Source organism: Bombina bombina, chromosome 5, assembly GCF_027579735.1.
Source record: "Bombina bombina isolate aBomBom1 chromosome 5, aBomBom1.pri, whole genome shotgun sequence".
Lineage (NCBI taxonomy): Eukaryota > Metazoa > Chordata > Amphibia > Anura > Bombinatoridae > Bombina > Bombina bombina.
In genome coordinates this window covers 1,076,904,376-1,076,915,235 of record NC_069503.1, presented here as the reverse complement: position 1 = coordinate 1,076,915,235, position 10,860 = coordinate 1,076,904,376, and positions in this window count along the sequence as shown.

Here is a 10,860-nt window from a genome sequence, read left to right as displayed (position 1 = left end):
GTGCAAGTCTGTAGTCCCACAGTCATAAGAATCCCTAGCAAAAATATCCTTGTACTCCATCAGGAGTTCTCGTAGCTGTCGGTGTTCATCATCGCTGGAACAGCCATTCGCAAAAGATATTTGCTCTTCGACTATTTGCTGAAATCCTGGAAAGATTTCAGGCTTTCATAGGCTTCTTCCAACCTAGAGGTGAGATCCCCTTGATTATAAATTATATTTCCCCCATGATTCTGGGTATTGGGGTATTCTTGTGTTTTAATCGGCTGATCAAATACCAGGGAGGCTTCTTCAATTTTACAGATGCCTTCCTCTGAGCTGAAGGGACAAATAGACTGAATTGTAAATAGTCCCTCAGGCATAGATGCAAAGGATTGTTCTATTAATTGTTCTTCAGTTAAGTATCTTTCAGGTATTAGCCCAATTACATTATTCTGGAATCCAAAAGTGTAATAACTTTATTCCAGCGCATATCCTATGGTAATTCCCTTGGATAAGGTTATGTCCTGTGGTGTCATGTTATGCACAATAACATGTATTGGAATAATTCCAATATTTACCATAGGAGTATGGATCATTGTTATACCCAGATTTTGCATTCTATGGGAGAGGCAAATTAGTGTTTCAGAAGTTTTTAATTTCTGACCTCTTTTTACTTGTAAGGATAAGAGTAATTTATCAGCCCCAGCAGGGATTACAACATTGTTAGACACCTGCATATTCACAGCATATGGCAATTGCTGGTTTGATTTCAGGGTGGCATTTTCATCCTTGGAATACTTCAGGGTCCCCCTTTAACCTTCTCCAGAGGCACAAGATAATCAAATCTATTTGTATGGCATATCTACGTAAGAGATCATTGCCAATGTATATTTGATTATGGAGAGTATTTAAAACTAAAAACAGGTGCTTCACTGATATATTACCTATGGATATAGATATAGTTAGTAAACACTTAGCAGTGACGTCATAGCTTTCAGACCTGTCATCCAGGCCGTGGATACAGTGGTCTTTTGGAGAAAGATATTTAATCACTTTAGGTTCAGCTTTCTGCGCTAATAAGCTTTCGCTTATGTAGCTAGCTTCCTGTTTTAAGTTCAATTTAGCATATTTGGTTTTACCAAGGTCATGCACTTGCATAGGGATAAATAGATCATCCTTAACTCTCTCAATTCCTGCAAGGTATTGAGTGTGCCCTCCCCATTTAGGGATTTTATGATCCCCCTTGTGGAGAGATATGGTTAATACATCGCCATCTAAGGAAATATTTGCTATCTTTCCAAGCGAAATGTTAAACATATTTCCATCAGAGTCACTTAAAGGGACATAATACTCATATGCTAAATCACTTGAAACTGATGCAGTATAACTGTAAAAAGCTGACAGGGAAATATCACCTGAGCATCTCTATATAAAAAAGGAAGATATTTTACCTCACAATCTCCTCAGCTCAGCAGAGTAAGTTCTGTGTAAAAAGTTATACTTCACCTGCTCCCAGCTGCAGGTAAAAATAGAAAAAAATGAAGAAATGAACAGCAGCCAATCAGCATCAGCAGTGCTGAGGTCATGAACTCTTACTGTGATCTCATGAGATTTGACTTATCTCTCATGAGATTTCATAGTAAACTTCCTCTACCTGATTGGTGAAATAATATGAGAGTTCACAATGCTCATCCCCTAAGATGTCCCAGGACAGACACACTAAAATGCTGCTTAGAAATCCTTTACAATGGGAGGTGGCTACTGAGGAACTTTTGAGGTAAAATATCTTTCTTTTTTACATAGAGATGTTCAGGAGATATTTTCTAGTCAGCTTTTTACAGCTATGCTGCATCACTTTCAAGTGTTTAAACATTTGGGTATTATGGCCCTTTAAAGTAGTCTGATCATCTATTTGTAGGATAGTGATTTCAGGTATAGAGTTATTCCTGAAATGAATCTCCACAGTATCTGGTTTCTCTTCCACCACGTGACAGTTATGTCGGGTGCGAGATATACAGGATCGCTCATAATTACTAGGCCTATTTACTTTTTGACCAAATTACATTATTTATGCAATCAATTATGGTGCTTAATCGCTTCAGGAGATCACTACCAATAATTAAATGATCAGTTGGCAGATCCACTATAATGACAGGGTATCTTATTACCCTGTTCCCCAGTTTTAACCATGCCGTACCGTAGACTTTTAGAGAGTCACCCCAACACCAATTAGCGAACCATCAAATTCTTTTATTTTAGGTTTGTGGGGTGTTAGCTCATTTAGCTGTGTGTAGTACCTGTGGGATAAAATAGTTGCCTGAGATCCAGTATCAATTAATCCCATGATAGGGTTAGTGACTGAATCCTGGAGCTCAGCTAATACATAATATCTCCCTGCAGTTTCTACCATTTCACACATAAAATTGGCATGATTACACAATTGTGGGCTTCACCACGTGTTACCTGTATTCACCTGGTTACCAGATGCAGAAGAACTCTCATTCTTTTCGGTCGCCTCTTCTATGATAGGGCTGGCCAGGTTTCTGTGTACTGCATCTGTGGAAATAAGGTTAAGAGAATACTGCAAGGGAAAAGATTTGTTAGAGCTTTCAGGCTGAGGTTGCTCGTCATCACAGCTAAATCGTCCGTTTCCGGTCTGTAGGAAGAGAACATGATTAGTACCATTATTGACATTTATAATTTTATACTGCCACTGGCTGTACCCCTAAAGGATTGTTAGGGCTCTGAGCCGTCAAAGCTTGACTCATATTAGTAAATGGTGTACATAATTGACTAACTTGCGTACTGAGTTGGCCCACTTGAATGGACAAGCTATCTTTACCCATGGACTGATTTTTTTTTTTATATCCCAGGGTATTGATTCCTGGATCCTTGGGATCCCTCAGAATCCTAGCTATTTCTCCTATTTTGACGCGGTTATCTTTGGGGTTCAACTTGTTCAGCGTTAATATTTTGGGGAGCACTATTTACTTGGGGTGTCTGGTTACACTGAGAGTATTTTCGCCACTTTTGGTATTTACTTTTACGGGGATACCGATAACCTTGTGGGTTTTCATCTCTTTGGGGATAATTATTTACCTGGGTATGCCCCCCCCCCCCCATTTTGAGTATATTCTCTCTGTGTCTCAGCCTCTGTTGGGGAAGGGGCAGAGTTAAAACTTTGTGGGGATGGCCTGTTTTCTTGGGCCACCTACGCATAGGTTTTCTTGTTAGACTCCGAATTGAGGGGGCTAGGTGACACCCTAGTTTCTGCCACAATTTTTGGACTGGGTTTTGATTCCCTTTTAAACCCCTGTTTAAAAACCAACAAAACCAACTTTGTACTCTCTTTGATCAGCCAGTCCAAAGAGCAGTGCTCATCAAAATCTCTAGCTAAATTAATTTTGATGTGCGCGGGCAATTCTTCCCTAAATTTCTGCAGTTTATTTCTTATCAATTCTGTAAGGGACGTAGAATTATCTGCATTATCTTCATTGCTAATAGAGGGGTTTTCATTATGACGATATTGTCTTTTTAACTCACTAACGGCTAGATTACAAGTTTTGCGGTATAAGTGAAAAAGCAGCGTTAAGGCTCTTTTTCACTACCGCCGGTATTACGAGTTTTGCAGGTTTAGCTGCACCGCACACTTTTTGGCTGCAACGTAATTACCGCAGCTTTCCAAAAGTCCTTTTTCAATGGGACTTCCATAGCGCCGGTATTACGAGTTTGCCTGGGTTTTATGCTACAATGCCGTAACATAAAACTCATAACTAAAGTGCTAAAAAGTACACTAACACCCATAAACTACCTGTTAAGCCCTAAACCGAGGCCCTCCCACATCGCAAACCCTAAAATAAAATTATTATTATTATTTATTTTTTTGGGCTTTCTTTCTTCTCAAATTCTTTTATTAAACCAGTTCACAAGACAGACATGCGATAGGGAATTACATACATTTCATGTCCATAAAACAAATGATATGTTAATACAAAAATAATAGGTAAATACATACACCACAAAGAAATAAATGGATAGCACATATCTTCTAAAAATTTATCTTAATTTGCATAGATTACCCTAATTTCCAAAAACAATAATGGGCAATACCTATATATATATATATTATCCCTAAATCTTTTGGTACTATCATGCCTGTGAACCGAGCAAATTTTATCCTTTTATCCCCCCCCAAAAAAAAACAAAAAAAGAAATAAAAAAAAAAACCATCCACCATAACCATAAATAATAATTAAATAAATAAATCGCTCTATCCCTCCATAACACTACTCACTTTAACACAGTCTTCAAATTACTATACTACAGATGAAGCTGGCATCCAGGAAAGAGGGAACAGCCCAGCTTTAGCAGCCGACATAAATGAATTGGTGTTAAATAATGGATATAACAACTGTTTTTGAATCACCAATGTTTGAGCTTTAATTAGTGGCAACCATTTGTCAAAAAATTCTTGGATCTTATTATCATTTAATAAATTAATATTCTGAATCTCAAACGTATTGTGTTGTAAGAGGGTACTTATGAAACTAGAAAAGCTAGGAGGAGAAGTATCCTTCCAATTCTTCAATATCATGTATCACATTATCATTATCATTGTGCAATAACTAGTATAGTAGTTCGGTCTAATAATTGCCAAGTCCGACAGAAAAAAAATATAGCTACCATTAATCTTAAAATGATCAGAAAAAAGCTTGTTGTACCAAAAATTTAATTTGGACCATAATTGTGATATTTTTGGACATTTCCAGAATATATGTAGAATATTTGCTTTATCTAGATGGCATTTTGAACAGTAAAAATCATTGTTTGGAAAGAATTTTGCCAATTTAAAGGGAGAAAAATAGACATTGTGAATCAGTTTGACATCTGATTCCTTCCAAACGATAGGAATTGTAAGCTTTTGTATTAACATTAGACTATGTCTAATATTAATAGAATCTACTGCTGGAAAATGATTTGCCCAAAAAACTTGAATTTTATTTAAATATAACTGACCCTGTTTAGAGAGCAAAATATCATACAATAACGATATAGAACATTTGCCTACAGAAAATTTCCTGATGCATATATTGATCTTGGACCATCGACACAGTAGCTCAAATTTCCAATTTTTAGAATTAATAAAATGACGTATCTGAAAATATGCGAACAAATCGTTACTAGATACTTGGAACGTGCGAATAAGGTTATTAAAGGATAAATAAAATTATTAACCCCTAATCTGCTGCTCTCGACATCGCCGCCACTATAATAAACATATTAACCCCTAAACCGCCGTACTCCCGCATCGCAACACTAGTTAAATATTATTAAACCCTAATCTGCTGTCCCTAACATCGCCGCAACCTACATAACAGTTATTAACCCCTAATCCGCCACCCCCAACGTCGCCGTTACTATACTAAAGTTATTAACCCCTAAACCTAACTGTAAATCTAACCCTAACACACACTATCTTTAATGCAATTAAAATAAATCTAAATAAAACCTACTATTAATAACTAAATAATTCCTATTTAAAACTAAATACTTACCTATAAAATAAAATAAATAAATGATTGGAACAGCCAATAGAATGTGAGCTCAATCCTATTGGCTGATTGGATCAGCCAATAGGATTAAAGCTCAATCCTATTGGCTGTTTGCATCAGCCAATAGGATTTTTTCATCTTTAATTCCGATTGGCTGATAGAATTCTATCAGCCAATCGGAATTCAAGGGATGCCATCTTGGATGACGTCCCTAAAAGGAACCTTCATTCTTCAGTCGCCGTGGAAAGAAGAGGATGATCCGCGCTGGATATCTTGAAGATGCAGCTGCTCCGCGCCGGATGGATGAAGATAGAAGATGCCGTCAGGATGAAGACTTCTGCCTGCTTGGATGAAGACTTCGGCCCGCTTGGATGAAGACTTCTCTCGGCTTCGTTAAGGACTTCTTGCCTCTTGGATGAAGACTTTTGCCGCTTCGTTGAGGATGGATGTCGAGTCTTCAAAAACTGTAAATGGATCTCCGGGGGTTAGTGTTAGGTTTTATTAAGGGTTTATTGGGTGGGTTTTATTTTTAGCTTAGGGTTTTGGCGGAAAAAGAGCTAAATGCCCTTTTAAGGGCAATGCCCATGCAAATGCCCTTTTCAGGGCAATGGGGAGCTTAGGTTTTTTAGATAGGTTTTTATTAAGGGGGGTTGGTTGTGTGGGTGGTAGGTTTTACTGTTGGGGGGCTGGTTGTATTTTTTTTTACAGGTAAAAGAGCTGATTTCTTTGGGGCAATGCCCCACAAAAGGCCCTTTTAAGGGCCATTGGTAGTTTATTGTAGGCTAGGGTTTTTATTTTGGGGGGCTTTTTTATTTTGATAGGATTATTAGATTAGGTGTAATTAGTTTAAATATTTGATCATTTCTTTGTGTAATTTAGTAGGGTTTTTTTTTAATTTAGTTAATTGTATTTAATTAATGTAATTTATTTAATTGTAGTGTAAGGTTAGGTTTTCTTTTACAGGTAACTTTGTATTTACTTTAACTAGGTAGCTAGTAAATAGTTAATAACTATTTACTAACTATTCTACCTATTTTTAAATAAATACAAACTTGCCTGTGAAATAAAAATAAAACCTAAGATAGCTACACTGTAAGTATTTAGTTTCAAATAGGAATTATTTAGTTATTAACAGTAGGTTTTATTTAGATTTATTTTAATTAAATTAAATTTAGTGGGTGTTGGGGTTAGACATAGGGTTAGGTTTAGGGGTTTAGTATACTTTAGTATAGTGGCGGTGACGTTGGGGGCAGCAGATTAGGGGTTAATAAGTGTAGGTAGGTGGCGGCGACATTTGGGGCGGCAGATTAGGGGTTAATAAGTGTAGGTAGGTGGCGGCGACATTGGGGGCAGCAGATTAGGGGTTAAGTGTAGGTAGGTGGCGGCTATGTCGGGGGCGGCAGATTAGGGGTTAATAACTAATGTAGGTGGCGGCGACATTGGGGGCGGCAGATTAGAGGTTAATAAGTATAATGTAGGTGGCAGCGGTGTTAGGGGTGGCAGATTAGGGGTTAATAAGTGTATGTAGGTGGCGGCAATGTCAGGGGCAGCAGATTAGGGGTTAATAACTGTAATGTAGGTGGCGGTGACATTGGGGGCAGCATATTTGGGGTTAACAAGTGTAGGTAGGTAGCGACGACATTGGGGGCATCAGATTAGGGGTTAATAAGTGTTGGTAGGTGGTGGCGATGTCGGGGGCGGTAGATTAGAGGTTAATAAGTGTAATGTAGGTGTTGGCAATGTCTGGGACGGCAGATTAGGGGTGTTTAGACTCAGTGTTTTTGTTAGGGTGTTATGTGTAAACATAATTTTTCTTTCCCCATAGGAATCAATGGGACTGCGTTACGGAACTTTACGCTCCTTTATTGTAGGTGTTAGGCTTTTTTTAGCCAGCTCTCCCCATTGATGTCTATGGGGAAATCGTGCACGAGCACGTAAAACCAGCTCACAGCAGCGCTGGTATTGTAGTGCAGTATGGAGCTCAATTTTGCTTTACGCTGTCATATTGCCTGGTTTTTGTCAACCTGTAATAGCAGCGCTAGAGGGAGGTGAGCGATGACAATAACTTGCAAGTTATCACCGAGCAGCTCTTACCGCAAAACTCATAATCTAGCCGTAAGTTCTTTCTGGCTTTGTGCGAGTTGTTTATTTAACTCTTGTATTTTGGCTAGTAAATTTAGGTTATGCTTATCTAAGGCAGCCATGTCTTGCTTAAATGTAACCATTTCATTTTCGGCCATTTCTAAACTCTTTTCGCACTTGCTTGATGAGCAAATAACATCATCTAGTATGTATTTGCAATTCCTTTTCTATAAGAAGTGTAAACATTTCGTCAATAATGCATATTACAAGGGACCAAGATTTTAGTATTAGTTCATCCCGTTTTTTGAGATTTTTGCATTGATTCATTTTTAATAATTCTTGGAATTCTTTTCTCATTCCACCTTCCATCATCAATAGCAATATTTTTAGCCTTAATTGCAAGCATAGCCATATAATCATTTAATTTACCCACAATATTAAACCTCTTTTTAATGTAGCCTATAATGTCCATTTTTAGAACATCACCCTGAGTGAGGGGTAATTTTGAGGAACATATTTCAACACTATGTATAGAATTAATTGATTCACTTCTAGTAACAGACATTATTATATTGGCTTAGAATTTAGTTAAATTAAAACGCTAATACAATTTTGACCAATAATAATAAGAAAACAAATATTTTCAAAATTATAATAATTATTTTGAAATATAAAAAATTTTAAAAAATATAAATTAAAAAAAAAATAATAATATTTTTTTTTCTTTTTATAATCTCTATTTACTACAAATATATTATATCAATGTTATAAAGTTAATAATCATCTACTGCGGTGCCTCCAAATAATGTCAGTATATAGCCGGGTTATAATACAATTTATTTAATAATTATTCTTTTAAACAAACCCCCAATAAAATGCATATACAAAACAATGAAAATCAATATTTTATTCCTAAATTCTTTATATCAGTTAAAGTTATTAACACATTGAATTATATTTATAGAAACCAGATATGAATCAAACTATACAAGCTTAAACTGTTACAATATTCTATACAAAGATTACAAAAATATACCTTTACAAATTATCTTATTCACAATGGATTACATTAAAATACCACAATGAAATACCAGAGTATTGATCACTAACTTTAACAGTGCTTAGTTAAACGATATCACAAGATGCTTTAAAGGGACAGTCAAGGCCAAAAAAAACTTTTATTTTTCAAATAGGACATGTAATTTTAAACAACTTTCCAATTTACTTTTATCAAAAATTTTGCTTTGTTCTCTTGGTATTCTAGTTGAGAGCAAACCTAGGAAGGCTCATATGATAATTTCTAAGCCCTTGAAGGCCGCCTCTTATCACATGCTTTTGTATTTGCTTTTCACAACAGGGGAGAGTAGTTCAGGTAAACCATATAGATAACATTGTAATCATGCCCGTGGGTTGTGGCAGACACTGCACTAATTGGCTAAACTGCAAGTCAATAGATAATAACTAAAAGTCATGTGATTAGGGGCAGTCAGAAGGTGCTTAGATACAAGATAGTCACAGCAGTAAAAAGTGTATTAATATAACAGTGTTGGTTATGCAAAACTGGGGAATGGATAATAAAGGGATTATCTATCTTTTTAAACAACAAAAATTCTGGTGTTGACTGTCCCTTTAACAGCTAATTTCTCTTAACGGAAATAAACTCTTTTTAGCCATAATTAAGGCAAATTCTAAAATATATTTATATAGTTGCAAAGATAAATTACTTGGCAAACAAAAGACTAGTTTTAAACTACACAGGACTATGAAACATAAGCTTAAAATACTAATTGTGCCCTTTTTAAAATTACTAACTGTAATCTAACTATAGCCTTTGATTTAAAATATTAAATATACTTAACCGTTTTTTATACTTTAACCAAATAAATCAATGTTTCAGCTTCCAGAGTTTCTCTGATAAATCCAATTTCACCTCATAAATTAAAAGAGGTAATTTTTGCAAGATGGATAAAAATTATACCCAGATTGCTTTATATAGACTGGATCCCAAGGCAACAGTTTGTCAGTCAAAATTCAGTACAGAGTCCTCTTTTTTTTCTCTTGCCTGAGGTTATATCACACGATATAACCCCACACCTTTTTATTCTAATCATCAGTGAAATTAGGATGATAGGCCCTTTGGAAGCTTGTCCCTGATTGGTTATTTGGGAAACACTTCCCTGATTGGCTACTGGGAAATTTCATTTTCAACAGCCAAATGCCTTTTGGCTGTAATACTTGATTTAGGCCATCGTGGGCAGCAAAGACAGTTTAATTCAAATATTGCTAACAGTAAACTATATCATGTAATATATATATTTTTAGTATATTCACTGTTATCTGATGATATTAATAAACTATGTGATCAGCATATATATCCCATTTAATATAATTGAAAATGTACAATTTGAAATCACACACTAGAATTATCAAATCTATGTTAAAATAGAAAATATTTATATAGACTTCTTATACATTCTACTTATAATATTTTGAGAGATGTATTTAAAGTTATATAAATATTTAGTGTATAACCATATAATATGACTTAGGTCACCCCTTGCAGGCAATCCTGTATCAACATCTATTAGCCCCATCTGGAAGATAGAAAAAAAAACCATGTTATATATTTCAAAAATGGATTATTACAATTGTAATGTAATCTATTACAAATCTGAATTGCATTTCCCATATCCATATATAGATATTTATGGGTATCAATTAAATCTTTGAGAATTATACAGTTCATATAGATGAATTTCTAACTGCTCTTTTTAAAATCACGATTTAATTTTTTTATATGCTTTCAGCACTCAGTTGTTTATCTAACACAGCAGGTACCAATTTGCATCGAAGTCTGAATGGTCACCTTTCCACAAAATTTGTCACTTGGTTCAGACTGCTAGGCTCTCTTCCTCTTATAAGGGATTAAAGTGATCTGATAGGAAATTTTATTACACATTTCCAGGTATTCCTTTTGATGAATTGGGACAAAGATTTGCAATGCATCCTATGTAACCAAGAAGAAGGGTGGTTTTACCCAGCCAAGAACATCTGGAAGAGAGAACTGTAATTTATAGTAAATAAAACTGATGCAACCAGTTTCATATATAATTATATACCTATATATATTATTTTAATAACACTCACAGATATCCTGGCACACTAAACAAGGGCATTTGCATGTTACCCTACCCACTTCCCAATGCCAACGCAGTCTCTCTCCAAATATAAGCCTAGCTTTGGAAAA